Source organism: Coloeus monedula (genome assembly GCF_965178545.1).
Source record: "Coloeus monedula genome assembly, chromosome: 5".
NCBI lineage: Eukaryota > Metazoa > Chordata > Aves > Passeriformes > Corvidae > Coloeus > Coloeus monedula.
The window spans coordinates 17,972,183-17,987,949 of record NC_138785.1 but is presented as its reverse complement, the minus strand read 5'-3'; the positions used below and the strand labels follow the sequence as shown (position 1 = coordinate 17,987,949).

The following is a 15,767-nucleotide window of genomic DNA, read 5'->3' as shown; positions in this document are numbered from 1 at the left end:
AAAGCTCCAAATGAATATCAGTTGGAGCTAAAAACATCATTGAAATGCTACAGTTCCTGAGAATTTAGAAACCATGAGCAACACCATGATTTGATTCAGACATTTGCAGACTCTGGACAGTGAGCCATTTCCAATCTTTCCTCTTTGTTATCCAAATTTTAATTTCATGCTTTGTAAAGTTGCTGTGAGATGCTAATTATTACCTTGTGGTCAGCTTTGGACCAGCTCCCATAGTGCTGTGGTTCCAATGGTTTGCAGGAGCATAAAACATACTCTAGAGCTTTTTTTCCATCAAATTAAGTTCTTGCAAGGAACACATCTTCATGCTAGTGCTCCCACTGTATTACTGTATTCTTAGCAAAAAATCCCCAAAGGAAAGCTACACTTCAAAGAAGCTGGGCTGAGGCAGATGAAACACAGATGCTATTGTACGGCAAAATTCCATTAAAAAAAAGGAGAACACCACCATCAAGAGAAGTTCAGCAGCATGGATTCAGCCTTTCTCTTATTTTTCCGTTCTCCTGGTAGTGAAATAATTGCAGTAGCTATTTAAATATGTACTATGTCTTTCTCTCATGTCCTGAGGAAATTGGAGAAGGGTAAGAAACAGAGAGGGATAGTCCAGGAGAAAATGAACAATGGAATAGCACAGAGGGAAGTCACTGTCTTCTTAATTTCACTCTGCTGCAAGCTGTTGAGGGCTTTATAGTTTGACAACAATGACAGAGCTGTCATCAGTCCCCACTGTGAAACCTTAGACTTGTGCTTTAACTAGTTCAACACTGGCAACATAAACAGGAGGTCGTGATCAAGTCGTGTTACGTCTTGTGAGAAAGCTGAGGTACACAGAATACTTTGTAATTGTACAAAGAATCATGAAAATACAAAGAAAAGGATCCCAGATGAAAATGAGGACATAGGTTTTTATTTGCTTAGAAGCCAATTGTAGTTTTTTACTTTTTCTGGCTTTTGCATGTGGGCTGAATTTAAATGTCCCACACCAGAAATTTGCTCAGTTTATGGATGTGAAAAACATAGATATGTGTGGAGCTTGGTGCAACCTATTTCTAGTGATAGAAAGAGCAACTCCAGTGTGAGGTTTTTCAGTACCTCAGGCTGTAATTGTCACCGGTGTGTGTTCTCAGTTAATGAGGCATTCAGTACTTCATCACAGAAATAGGAGACTTGTGCACAGTTTGTACCACTGAAATAATTGTCAAACGTGCTTGTGCTTGGCAGCTGAATGTTAACTAGTGGTGACCTGCCCTGATGAAGCAAGCAGCTGGCTTTGCTTGACATGCTGCAAAAGAATAGATTTCATTTTTGCTACAGGTTCAGAAATATCAATTAAGTGTTGGAAATGTGCTTGAGGCTATGAAATGGCCACTTTGATCCAGGATTCCTTGTTGTTAGGACTTGTTCAAGTGCTGAAGTTTGGTATGGCCCCTTGTGGGGATAGCCTGAATAGAAATAACTGTATTTTAGGTAACAACTACTGTTTTAATTAATATACCTGATCATTAGTTCTTTTGGTTAGGTCCATTTCAGTGCTCTCGTCATTCTTGCTTGATCACTGGATTTATTTCACAAGGCAGAAATGGTAAAATAGTTACAGAAGTGATGTTACAAACTGGAAGCATGAGTTGTGTGGAAAAAGGCAGGAACCAACTGCCCTGAATCTCAGGTTGTCCTGGGAATGTTTGGTTTGGTGAAAGGAGGGTGAGAAGAGTTGGGCAATTTTGAGTCTTAGAAAAAAATGGTGTGTGATTAAGATTTTTGAGAGACTGTAGGTATGTAAGTTGTATCAATGACTTATGTGGTTTCTAGGATTGGTGCTTCAATGCACAAAACTTGTAACTTTAGGAAAGAATAACGGGATTTAGAGAGAATCAGACTGAAGAGAGGTATGAAGGAAAAAAACACTGAAAGGGTCCAGGTGACATTGTAAACCACCAGACCATGTCTGAGTGCTTTATCGTGGTACTAAAACTCCCCCTTTCTAGTTTGGTTTATATGCTTCATGGAAATTGAAAATGTGGCCTTGAAATATATTCAGAAATCTCTCAGGATTTATTGTTTGATATTACAGTAATGTTTTTCCCCTGGGCTTGACAAACACCTCCAAAAAAACCCAACCCCTCAACCTGCTCAAACCACTTGAGTCTTTCCATCCCATTCTTGTCAGTGAAATAAAAATCCATTTATTTGATGGGAAAGCTGCTAAGTAAAAGTACCCAAAGCAAATCAATCCTTCCTAAAAATTCCAGAAACAAAATGGAATTGGATATTGAATTGTGGCTATCCTGCCCATATTAGGAAATCAATTACAGCTTTTCAGGAGCCACTCTGTTTAAAAGGGAATTAAATTGTTTATTTTTCTATCCAGATCATCTCTTTCCTGTCCATTGCATTCTGTCACAATTATCACTGGTTGCATCTCATTCACCCCATGCTCATAACAAAATGTATCAAACATCATCTCATTCACAAAATGTTTGGATTTTCCATTAAAAGTGAACAGCCAGTACAAAATAGAGTAAATGCTTGCCTTCGGCCTGCAAAGGATATAAATATTTATTATTTGACAATAATATTCACAAAAGCAACTCACAGCCTGTGCCATCAAGGGGCACCCACAAAATCCTTGTAAAATGGGACTGTGGACTAAAATTCTGTAAGAGTGTAGTGGAAGGTAAAGACCTGGTGAGTTTGCCTCACGATCTGGTAAAGTTTTCCTGCAGACTGCTCCTGGTAATGTGAATGCTAATGGCTGTCTTTTCAGCTTTGAGTGACAAAGGTAAAGCAAGGACAAAAAGCTCTTCCCTCATTTTGCTAACAGGATTTTCATACTCTGTCATGTCACTGTGGTTTGGTTTGCTTTTTCTTCTCCAGAAAATGTCCAACTGATTAATGTAATTACATTTTACTAAAATCAACTGTGATTCACTCATATTAGATTTTTGCTTTGCTACGTCATCATATCAAGCCAAAGCTTATCATCCACTCTCTCAGTTATTCTCTTTAATAGTCCTGTATTTCTTATCCTGGTGATGACACATGTTCAGTGTAATTAATAGAAATGTTTCCTGGTACGGAGAAAGGTCTGCAGGTGGTGTGCAAGAGCACTTAATCTTTGAGTTCATTGGAGACAGGGTGATGGATAAAGTGACTTAGAATATTTGTAAAAATAGTATTAAAGCAGCAACAGTGCAGCGCAGTTTGGCAGGAGATACCAGGCCTATCTAGGAGTACATACCTGACTGAGCAGTGGTAAAATGATTCTACTTTCTCCTCTAAACCCTGATCTGTGTTGTGGCTATCCATTTCCTCTTTGGGAGCCCCTTCCTATGTCCTTGTTGCCAGTATCATTTTAATAATCAGGGTGTTGCTGCAGGTAGATGCCCCCAGATAGGTTGGTGAGGCACTGGTGTATTTTAATAGGTTTTTTATTGCCCTGCTGCAGTATATAGCTGGTCTGGTGTTCACAGGCTTTGAAGAAGTTTAGTTACTCAGACCACTTCTCATTTGCTCTTTTGAGACTGTTTACCCCACATAGTGGGACCAATACTGGGCTACTTTCTACTTCCCTTTTTCAGGCCATCTACATAGCACCAAATATGGAAAAAAAATGAGTTCTCTCTGATTTTTATGGTCTGGGTAAAAGCTGGCAAGGCATTATTTATTTGTGCTCCATACAGTTACTTGAAGATGCGTTTCCTGATCTGTCAAGATGGGATTCACAGTCCAAATTCCTCCTTACTTTGCTTCCATTGCAATGAGTGGGTGACTTCATCCTGTTTCCCCGCAGCAGAAAATACAGAAAATAAAATCCTGTGCCAGAATCTTTGAGAACTAAGCCCGGGTATCCTGCAGTCACGTTAGGCATATGAGGTTTTTGTTGCTTCCTAATGGAAGCACAACATGATGGGCATTGTAGCAACAGAGAGTCATTGTCCTGGAGAGCTTAAGTTGAAACAGATGTGTTAGAAGTGGGGGAGGAAGAAGAAAGACACAGAATAGCAGCATGGGTTTCCCAGATTTGCTTGGCTGGCAGAAACTTGGACTAGAACTGAAATCTCAAGGCCCCTAGCTCATTGCTTTTTTTGGGCTGGATCCTGCTCTCTGTTTATACCACTCATGACATCTGTCTCATTTTTGAGACTTGCCAGGTAAGTTGAAGAAAAGAAGTTAACGGGACATTACCACTGCAGTATCCGTAAGTTCCCAAAACCACAATTACAATTCTTTTTGAAGGGGGAGAAGTAACAGTGGTTTTTTGTTTGGGATTTTTTTTTTTTTAGCATCCAGTTTTACTGAAATATTCCAGTTACAGGATTGACTGTGCATGACTTGTATGTAAGCATCAAGTAGGAACGGTTTTACAGTCTGGGATGCATTTTCCTACTCCAAATTTTTCAGCTCTGTTATCATGTTAGCAGTGCAGCAACTTGCTGGGAGTGGTGGGGAAACCAGTCACAAGGAGGAAGGCTCGGGTTGCTACAAAGCCCTGGTCTGTGTTTGGCAGCTTGATTCTGGCTGAGAGCTGGCAAGGGTTTTGGCAGCCTCTGAAAGGGATTTGAATCCCACTGTGGGCTTAATGGTAGATGCAGTGTGATCCTGTTCCACAGAAAGTTTCTTTCCTTGTGTAACCAATTACATTTTCTTCTTGCTCCACAGTCTGTATTGTTTGATCACAATTAGATGGATGATGAGGGCTTGAGTGGGCAAGGGGAGCTTGGGTGAAATAGAGCTCTGTAAGTATTATCATCATAGATCCTCTGTCACTTACAGGGAGAAGGTTGTAATTTTTTTTTTTTTGTCTGATGGTGAAAGTTTTACTTCAGAGTCAGAGATTCACAAAATACACCAAATGCCAGTGAGGTTGTGACATCCTAGCCTGGGGCAGGGAGAAAAGTGACTTACCAGGAAAAAGAATTAAAAAGAGGAGAAGCTTTTAACTTGTTAGTGCTTGGAACTTCCTGTGAAAGGCTTGGTGGAGATGAGGCAAATTATGCTCTTCCTCTATCAGCCATTGTTTGCATGGCAAATGCTCCTTGCAAGTCTCCTCCTAAGTGGAGAATTTCTGTTTGTTTGCTGCTGCCTAAAAGTCTTTCAGAACTGCTTCTCCCTAAATGGAGATAAACAGATCTCTAGTAGCAAAGATAGAGGGTTGGAAGAGACAAATGAGGTTGCAGAGCCGGTCAGGCACATGAGGAAAGGAAACCTGAAGGTACTTCCTGAAGTGTAATTTCTGTTTAGGGTTATTTATCTAGCTATTAGTCTCACTTGCTAGCTGTTGGAATTTAGTGTGCATTCTTATCCACTAGTTTCTGGTCCCCCATACCTGACACAGACAGTGATGCACAGTGTGAGGCAGGTGTGAACCACTGGGAGCCTCTGCCAGATCACTCCCTTGTTTTTCAGCATTTGCTGTAGAGTCTAAATGCTGGAATTGTGTATTGGCTTAGAAATACTCCTGTCTTCAAAGAGTGAAAGGTGTCAGCTTCCCTCACAATGAGAAAAACTGCATGACCAAGGCCTTCTGAGAGCAGCTGTGAGCTTCCTAATTTTGGAGATACCAGATGTGAGCTCAGTTTTGCCATTTTTGGATCTGGATGACTGGCCCAGGAGCCTTCTTCCACAGCACTGAAGAAGCTGGGGAGTAGCAAGTATTGATTGTTGTAGATTGCTTGTGAGGGCCAAACAATAACCTCTGTGTGTGCAGTATATTCTGAGTACTTAAGGAAGGGAAGCATTTTTTCTTCTAGAAGTAATAGCCTTAAATTACCTCATTGTTACAAAAAGTGACCCGTTTTGTTTCTGTGGCTGCTTGCCTAGAGGAGGAGGTCATTTGCCGTGACACTTTGATAAGATCTCTAGAATTAAAAACTTTGGGGACACAGGTCATCAGGCATATATTAGGTTCTGGAAAATACTCATAAAACTAACTGAGGCATGTGGAGATGAGTGCAGCAGCCTTTATTGCCACGATTAGGTACCCAATTATGTTGCTTCATTTGACTCTGATTTCATGTAGCCCCTGCTCATGGCACCACCTCCACTCACTGCATCTATTTTGTGCCATGTTGGGAAATTGCAACAGGGGCTTAAGATAGACCTCTGTGGCAAGCAGAATAAAGATGCTTTAAAACACTGAAATGTAAAAATCCTGTTCTTGTTGGCAGGGTTATTCTTGGGTAAAAGGTCTTGATGAAGAGGGAAGTATTCCTAGGGAGCACTAAAGGGAAAAAGAACAGTTGACAATGATATTGCAAGAGAAACCCAAGACCTAGTTGAGATATTTTTCTGCTGAAAGGTTTTTATTAAGCACCTGGAAGGCATAAAATACATCTCAGAAGTACTCTGAGTCAATTGACTAGCCTTGAAAACAGCTTGTATGTGGGAGAAGAATGGACAGTTACTAGAATAGCTTTTATGTATGGGATAGCTGAAAGAGGTTCCTATTTATGCTTGATCCAAAGGGCGTATGCTGAGTGGCAAATGGGGCTTTTTGACTCCAAAGGTAAAAGCCTTACTTTTGCTATTACAATCAAATGGCTCAAGAACTCTCTCTAGTATTATGAAGTAAATGCCACTGTTTGAGATGGAAGTCTATCTGTCAGTCATGCCTCAGGATGCATCCAAAAGAATAGGAGAGAAATGACTTTGGACTGCTGTGTTTTCTATTAATACTTAATCTGTTGCTAGATCTGCTACTTGAATCACCTGTTGGAATTTGAAGGCTTTAATTGGGAGACCCTCAGGCTTTCCTTACCTGCAGCTCCTGTGAAATGAATGATGAGGAATGGCAAACACTGCTGCAGCTTTGAGGGCTCAGCTTCCCAGTGCTCCAGGGGTAACCAAGCTTACCATGAAAATATGATGAAACTAATTGGGATCCACAAATATGCAATCCACAAATATGAATGGGATTGCATCTTATCTTTCCTGATGAGACACATCTCATCTTTTGGTTTTACTCTGCTGGTTTAAATTTGCCCCATACAAGGGGCACAATAAGACCAGATTTACAGTACGGCCAAATAATGTATCATGCATTAAAGATGAAGTGCAGCAAGAACTGCTAGTGAGGCTTGGAAAGCAAAAAGCCCACTAGCAAAAGGCATCTGAGCTGCAACCATCTGAACTTTTATTTCAGTTTCTTCTAGTCAGGACCACAGTGGAAGGGAAGCAGTAGATAACCAAGTCCATGTGATGCATATTTTGGTGAGGCACTGAACAATTCTTAACCATTTTTTCCCCTGGATGCCTAGCTAGTCTAACTGCAGAGATATGACTTAATGCACAGTTGAAAGAAGTCCAGACATTTACTAATACCACCAATAAAATAAAACTTTAAAAAGGAAAATGAAAGAAAGCAACAGCAGCTGTAATAAAAGCATTTTCAGTGCTAGGGTAATAAGAATGCATTCATAACATGAACAGAAAGATGGCGAGCCGCCTGAAAGGATTTTGAGGAAATAAATATTGTGCACTGCAGATGCCAATCAGAAATATTAATACATCATGATTAGTCAATGGCACACAGACAGGGTAAGCTATTCAGAGGGGTAGGAAATGATAACTTACCTGGACCTATTTATTGCAGTAGTAAGATGCTGGATGTTATCAGCCCCTGGTGCAGCCTACTTGCATCTATCCTTGAAGGAAGTGGTGATGGATATTCCAGGATCACACTTAAATTATTGCAGAACACAGATATTGCAAGCAATGTCCTGCAAGAAAATAATCTGTGGATTTACCAAAGGACAGAGGTTCCCCTGACATACAATGTGTTGGTGATAGGAGGTCCAAATTTTGTGCAAGTACCATATATTCAAGACACCCAGTCTGTGACAATTGCTATCATGATGATGCAGTAATGTTAGAAAGGATACTTGCACCTGGAAGAATGTCTGATAAAAGGTGAGATTTCCACAATCTGGGAAATTGTGTGCTCCATTTGTAAAGCACTTTGCAAGTCCTGGCAGTAGCAGTCTTGACACAGTAAATTTATTGGATGAATTCAAGATATTTTAGTGCTCCTTTTTGATGCACTCTTCGAAATAATCCTTTGGTAATACAGAGCAGAGTAATTTGTTTCCATCACCCTTGCTTACTTTTGCTCAGTAATGAAAGCTGACCCAAGAAATCTATTTGTGATTTTTTTTACTGCCTTATCAAAGTCTTCAAGAGCAAAATTTCTAATTTGCCCCTGGTGACTAAGCCTGTTGTCTTGTGCAGGAGAGTGTTTTGTGAATGAATTGCGTAATTGCCCTTAGTTTTTGCTCTCTCGTTTTCTTGTTGTGGTCACGTTCATATTACTTTTGTTGTCCTTTGCACCTTAAATGATGTAGTTCATGCAGTGGGGCTTGTCACTTCAGATCTTAAGCTCAAGAGGTTGGGACTGACCTCTGGGAATCTGCATTGGGGTTAAACATGGGTTTTGTTAGACCACTCCTCCTCACATGCCACAACGGTAAAATAAAATGCAATGGTTGTGCTGGTTTCCTCAACTAAAAAAATACAGACATTTCTTAGTGCAAGTTGTTTGAGACACTAAATTCCTACCCCTCTGTGCTTGTTCTTTACTGATCTAATGCAGCAGTGACTGACTCGGGGGGTGATGTCTGGCTGTGGATGTCAGCAGAAGTCATTGCTATGATAGATATGGACTCGCGCATTTTTAAACAGACACAAATTGTGCCTTGTGCAATAACTGCACCTGTACATTTACTATAAAGGCTTTTTGTTACAAGAAAGCATAGGAAGGAGAACGTGGTCGCCTGAGGAGGATGTGCTCTGTCGTGTTTTCATATTTCTCCTTAGAGATCAGCCTTGACGGTGAATGAGTGTCCTCTGCACAGGGTGAGCAGAGAGCTTGTTAGAAATAATGGGAATTGCAAAGCACAGACACAGAGGCACTCAATTTCATTGTTTAAGGTTTTCTGAATTCTTTACCTGCTGGCTTAACTGTTACATTCATCACATTTGATGCAGTTATTCCTGTGTATTATTCCAGGTTCACCGTGGGCTGCTGTCTTTCCCTTGTAAATTTATTGCTGCTTTACGGGGTGGCTGTTTCTCGTTTTCCATCCAGACTATTGAGAGGCCATGTAAACCAGAGCTCCCGTTTACTGTTGATGAGGAACATTCACTTCTTAGTGACTTGAGGAGATTGTTTGGCCAGTGGTGAACTCCTCTGAACTCTTAGGGCTTGTTTTTTTTCCCTACTGCTTACTTTCTACTGCTTTTTTCCCACTGGTTTTCTATTGCAGCTGCTGCTATGTTGCTTATGAAAGTGAAGTGGCTCAGAGTCTACATCTTTGAGTAAAAAGTGAGACTGTGCATTTAAACACCAGTTAGCAGGAGCATAACTCTAATACTAAGTTCTGCTTGCATTCTTGTGTATATACATTTTAAGTGTATCACCAAAAATTAACACTGACATCCAGTATTCTTGGGTTTGCTAATTTCATCTTGGTTGCTCCAGCTGCTAAATAGACAACTGAGGAGTTTTATGTAATGTATTGCAGAATATAAGTGTAGATGTTAATTTTTAAGGGGAAGAAATCTTGTTTTACAATGTCAGTGTTCCCACGAGGTACAGGCTCAAACCCCTTTATTTCCATGTGAATTTCAGCTTCTAGGAAGATCCCATTATTTGGGTTTTTTTAACTTACTTAAAAAAAACCCAACATTATTTTTGCATGGTACCAAGTAGTCTGCAAAATGCCCATTGTCAAATTTGGAAGAAAACACGTTATATTTATATATTTGAGGGTTCTACTCTCTGTGTAGAAAGGAACAGAAGTAAAACTTTCTGTTCTAAACTGTCCTATGCAAACAGGATCCAGAATTTGCTGGTTTGAGCTGTGACCTATAATAGTAAATCAAGATTCACTGCTGGAATGACTACATTAGAAAGGGGATTTTTATTTTTATTTCTTCCTAAATGGGACGGCAGCAGGTAAGGATACACATGCTTGTGTTCTGTGCTTCTGACCAAAGACACACGGTCAGTTACCTTCTGCCTGTCCTCTGAGTCCAAAAGAAATCTGTTTTATAGCTCGGAAAGAATAGTATGTTTATGCTAGTAAGAGCTAATTCCAAAGTAATCTTGGAGCAATACTGGAAGATGTTTAGGAAATCAAAGCCAAGTGGTGAAATCTAATCTGAGATCCTTGGCAACAGCCTTGTGAAAGAGTCAAGTCTTGAAGTTAGTGAGTGCTTTAACAAAAACATTAGTTTTAAAGCCTTATGTTGATGTTCCTGATGTTGGTTGTCTTGCTTCTACATTTCTGCATTGATCTGTCACACTTTATCTTCACTTTACCTATTGAAGCTCTATTCTGTGCCTTCTAATATTTTCTCAGCTCTAACATATTAATTTGAATATCTAATTTGAAGTGTATATTACATGGGTGGCTGTCTTTTCCTCAGTCAGGACACAATGGAAGCAGCTTCCCTCTGTGTGTCCAGAATAACCTTGTTTTGTTTTTCATAATAATTTTAGTACAACTCTAGACTCAACAATCTGAACTTGAAGGAAGTAGACCAGATAAAATTGTTTGGACTCTTACAAGAGGAGGAGAAATTCTCTGCTGAATACTGACATCCAACCTAAACACGAGGATATTCTGAGCACTTGCACAGAAAGGAAGAGGGAAGTGATGAAAAACCTTTTTTAAAAAAGTTATTATCACAATTTTGTGTGATTTGATGTATGGCACACACATCTTAAGAGTCCTTCCAAATTTGGAAGTCCCAGTTATCTAGACTGGAAAACAGAACATGTAGCTAGGAATTATGGTATTGAGTGGAACTATTGTATGTGAGGTTCAGTTGCCAAGCACAGGGAATGGAGCAAGTTATAAGGCAGGGAAAGCAGAAAAATCAACAGTAAGCAATATTTTGCTGCAGTTGGTGGAAGTGGATATGTACATGGAAGAATGCCCATGGGTTGAGATAAAATAATTCCCAGCTGGACAGCTAGATTTTTGATAGACTTGAAGACCCAGAAATTATTCAAACACTCTTGATGATTTTGTGTAGAAGTTTCCTGTATGTGGAAGGAGGAATTTCACACTTTTCAAACCATTTTCAGACGTGTCAGTTTTTTGCCCTGTCTCTGAGCACTTGCATGTCTGTGCTTTATGGCTGTTAGTGTAAGCAGCTTTACTCATTTGTGAAACATCTTGCAGAATCTGTCTGAGGGGAACAGTAAAGATTTAAATCACTTTTCTGGGTGTTGTCTCTTAATTCTGAGTATGGCTTGTCCTTTTCTTGCTGAGGACTAAAGATACAGGAGTATATTTATTCAATGAGCTGTATTTGTGTTTTCTAATTTGTGGCCTTAAATTTTGATGATACTTGCTATTTGAAGTTCCAGTTCTTTCCTTATTGTCAGCTGTACATTGGATAAACAAAGGAAATAGTGGTAAGCTGGTACTCAAAAATATCCAAAAGTTAAAACACTAGTGTTTAAAAAAATACTGCCTCTTCCAAAATAATCCAGGAGTTGGGGGGATATGACAGGTTTCATCTATGAGTGAGCTCACGATAAGGTGAATTGATTTCCATGAAACTGAGAATAGGAAATGACTGTCCAGCTTGTTCTATTGAAGAACATAACCAGTGATGAGAAGATATTTCCTGAAATGTAAAGTGAATTTAGTAGTCTTCTCTGTTGGTATTAGACAACAGAATCTGTAGGGGCAGCAGATGCCTTCTGGGTTTAGTTGCATTGAAAAAAAAGTGGTGTTTTTTCTTGCTTGCTTAGACTTTTGCCCACTTTGCTCACCAGACTGCACAGATGTTTGCAGAGAAGTTTTGTTCCAAAGACTGTGTATATGTATGTTTATTTGTATACTTGCCCTAGGAACATATTTTCCCAGAGCAGGGGGATTACCTTTGGAACTGCTTGCACTTGGCCAAGGATATTCCATGTCTGAGCAGGGCCCAAGTGTCTGTGGCAAACACAGATTTTCTCCTTCCTGTTTGATTGTTTGGTAAAGTGTTTCTAGTTTTTGTTATTAAGTGTTCTGGAAAAAACAATGTGTTGTTCTTCCAGAGGCAAAGATTTAAGATCTTAGTTCCCTATCATGCAAAGGTCAAGTCTTTCAAGTGTCTCAGTCTTAGGTTTGGTATCTAAGGAGTTAGATAGGAGAAGTTCTGACATGAGCTGGTACCTACTGGTACCAAAACAGGCTTTTCTCTGCCATAATTGTGCATTGCATGGAGTTGGATAGGCTGCTTCCAGTTATGGGCCTGCTCCTACTGGTTTTTTCCTAACGTAGCTAATGAATGACTGGATATTGATGATGCACGTGTAAAAAAGACAATGCAGGCTGAAGGATTTCAATGCTCATAAAACTGCACATATGAACTGGTTTATGGTCTAAACCTCAACTTTAGAAGGGTATCAGCTAGCAAACCATAAACTGAGAGAAAGAACAGGAGCAAGTGACCACCCATAAGCAAAGTAAGGAAGGAAATCTGAAAGGGTCTCCTCATTGTTATTGTTTGTAATTTTGTATTGATAGCCAGATTTCACACGTGCAGTTGTTCAAGGATGTGAGTGGTTTTGCAGCTTAGATTTGAGAGCACCTGCATTGTGGGCACAAGGCTGTGAGCTGCCTGTTGTGCATGAGAAGGTCTGGCACAGGACCAGGGGGTCTGTGTTTACCCAGTGCTGCAGCCAGCAGTTCCAGTTTGCCCTGCAGCTTGCTTCCTGTGTGTCCCCGTGCTTAGGAAGTACATTGTGCCACTCTCCTTTCTCTACGGTAGCTGGAAATTTCCCTGGGGTTACTTCTCTCTAAAGAGAACAGCACAGTAACAGAACAGTAATTTCCTATAATTTAAACAAGAGGTCTTGTGTCTTAATATGACTGTTGTTCAGATAAAGGCATAGAATCGCAGAGACAAAACTTACAGAAGTGCCTGGGTTAAATTTTTATATAATGTTGATAACTGTGATGCATAAAGTGAGGCTCCCATATGTACAGGCCCCTCATCAGAGCAGGCATGGTCCTTGATGGTGGAAGCCTTTCTAGCCCACTAAAAAATGTTTTTTCTAGTGTGTCATTCTGGATGTTCTCCCTCTGAGCCTGAATTTGGCAACCAAGCAAACTGAAGGCCAGCATAGGTATCCTGCTGTGCATGTGTTTAATTCTGTCCTCCTCACCGTCTAAAGTTTGTGCAGGTTTATTTTCTCTTCTTGAGCAGGCATGTATGATACATCCTGTTTACTCTTAAATTACATTGGCATAGAGTCAGCAAGACTCAGTGGTTTCTTCAAACTGGTATGGCTCCCGGGAGAAGCTGAATTTTGGTGGGGTGCAGCATGCTGTTCCAGATGCTGAGGACCTCTGTTGGCCAAATCTCTCAATTTGGCAGGGAGATCATAGGAATAAGTTTGCTCTGCCTTCTCCTTGCTTTATCTCTGTGGATTTCTTTTCCAGAGGCAGGAGCAGGGACCAGCCTTCATGCTTAATGGCTTGCTTAGTTCTCTTTTCTGGCTGGTTATCTCATAAAAAGCTGGGAAGCTGAGGAAAGTGCCTTGGGTATTCCCCTTCATAAATGTACTGATACCTGGCCTGACTGCTGCAGGCCCCAACCCTTCCTGCAGCATTAGTGAGAGGCAGAGTTCAGGGGTTTGATTCAGTACGGATAACCATACTGAATTATTTTGTCTCTGTTAAAAGTAGCTTTTCCAGTGCAGTGGTATCCCATTTATCACTGCTGCAAGCTATGATATGTCACTGGCTACACTACATATTCTTCAGACCTTATCTATTGAAAAACCTCTTAAATCTGAGGAATAAATCAGAAAACTGATTGCTTTCAGAAGGTTGTACCTATTCTTGTGGTACTGGGGATTTTTTAGTGCTTTCGCACTGGGTGGAGCTGGAACTAGCAAACACAGAATTGTGAGCAATGGGTCATGGGAGGGAAGTCGGTGGGAGTGTGTCTAGATCTGTCCAAGCTGCACTCATCAAATGCTGAGATTCTCATGCAAAACATTCTTCTAGCTTCTACAGATCTTCCAGCTCCAGTCATTAGAGGAACACCACGTGCCTGGTATGTGTAGCTGAAAATGTGCAGGATTTTGTTGTCAGTGTGTACAGTAGGCTGAACCCGCTTGGGCTTCAAAATGCGATGTTGTGTCATCTTTAACTATCATTATTAGTAATTTTTTTCTTATGATCTCATTGCGGTATCGTATTAGAAACTGCTTTTTGTCTCGTGATGGGGATCTGAAAGAAGAGACACAGCATCTAGGATTTTCCGAGAGAGGCTGTTTCCACCGAAAACCAATACCGTGGTCTGCTGGAAGGGAGGACGGAGAGCTCCACGTCATTCACTGCCCTTTCTGAGTACGGGGAAAAGCAGAGTGCAGTCTCATGCTTCCTGAGTCAGCCGGGAGCAGGCACCACTCCTGCCCTCCAGGGAGCGGACAGCAGCTCCCGAAACGCAATCACGGCTGCCGTTTCCATCCTAAATCCCTGATTTCTGCTGTGCACTTGAATCACAACTGGGCCTTTGGACCCTCGTTGTGCGGGCCCACGGATGGGTAAAATCCCGAGTCCTTCTTAAAGAGAGCTAAGCCGTGCTAAGTTGCAGAGGTGCTGTTGGAAGTGGATGAGTCGGGGCTGCTTCGGAGTGTATTCGGTGGACTAAAGCTGCATCACAGGCACAAAGGAGAAAGGAGAGGGGGCGGCAAAACTCTGCGTAGCATCTCGGGCTGTCTGTGTGTCCCCTTGGAGCGTGGCAGGGTTAGGGACAGCAGGGAGCCCGGGACGGCTCCCGGCGGGTGTCCCGGCGCTGGCATTCCCAAAGCGTCTGGGAAGGCAGGCGCGTTCCTCCAGCAGCGGAGCCGGCGGCGCGCCCGGGGGCTGCCAGCTGCCCGTGAAACCCGAAACCCGGGGGCTGGCCCTGCGAGACCGCCCCAGCCCCTCGGCTGGCGCACACAACACATCGCACATTATCCATCACCCTCACACGCCGCCGCCCCGCCCGCCGCCGCGGGCTGCCCCCGGCGCGGCTCCCGGGGCACGGCGACAGCCCCCGTGGGATGGTGGCAGCCCCGCCTGCGCACAGGTCGCCTGAGCGGCTGAGGGAGGGGGCAGGAGAAGAAACTTCTGAGCGCAGCCGGGCTGCAATCAGCTGCCGGTGCCGCCGAGCGTGCCCCGAGCCGCCGCCGCGTGTATGGGGGAGCAGGGCGGCCCTGCGTGAGGGCGGCCGGAGGCCGGTGCGGGGCAGTGCCCGGTGAGCAGTGCCCGGTGAGCAGTGCCCGGTGCGGAGCAGTGCCCGGTGCGGGGCAGTGCCCGGTGCGGAGCAGTGCCCGGTGCGGAGCAGTGCCCGGTGAGCAGCCCCGGTGAGCAGCCCCGGTGAGTAGCGCCGCTGCCGCCGCTGCCGCCGCTGCCCGGGGACCGAACCCCGGGGGCCGTGCAGGGCGAGTGGCTACTGCCGGCCGGGGAGCGGTGGCAGCAGCTGTGTGTGTGAGACAGCTGTTCTTGTGTGCTCTGTGTTGTGTGTGTGTAGGCATCTTTCAGTGTTCTTCTGCGCTAATGCTAAATACTTCCTAACAGGATCTGTTTTTGTTGGTTTCAGGGCTACAGGCTGAGTGTGTGTCATCTGACTACTTGTTGACTTGAATATAAGTCAAAGCTCTTTGTGCTTTCTGCGGTCTTGGGTTTGTGATGGTTGTCTTAAAATTTCCCTCCTTCTATGTAAGTATCTGTAGCAGGCTTTGAGAAGTAAGG

General features: G+C 42.5%; 1 protein-coding gene across 1 annotated transcript in view; it reads left to right on the top strand.

Annotated features, from left to right (window-relative positions):
- Nucleotides 1-15,286: 15,286 nt before the first annotated feature.
- Nucleotides 15,287-15,767, top strand: part of ARHGAP24 (Rho GTPase activating protein 24) — a 184,565-nt gene continuing 184,084 nt past the window's right edge. Inside the window, exon 1 of the mRNA XM_082281706.1 lies at nt 15,287-15,392. The gene's annotated coding sequence lies outside the window, so the exon portion shown is untranslated. The remainder of the gene's footprint in view (nt 15,393-15,767) is intronic.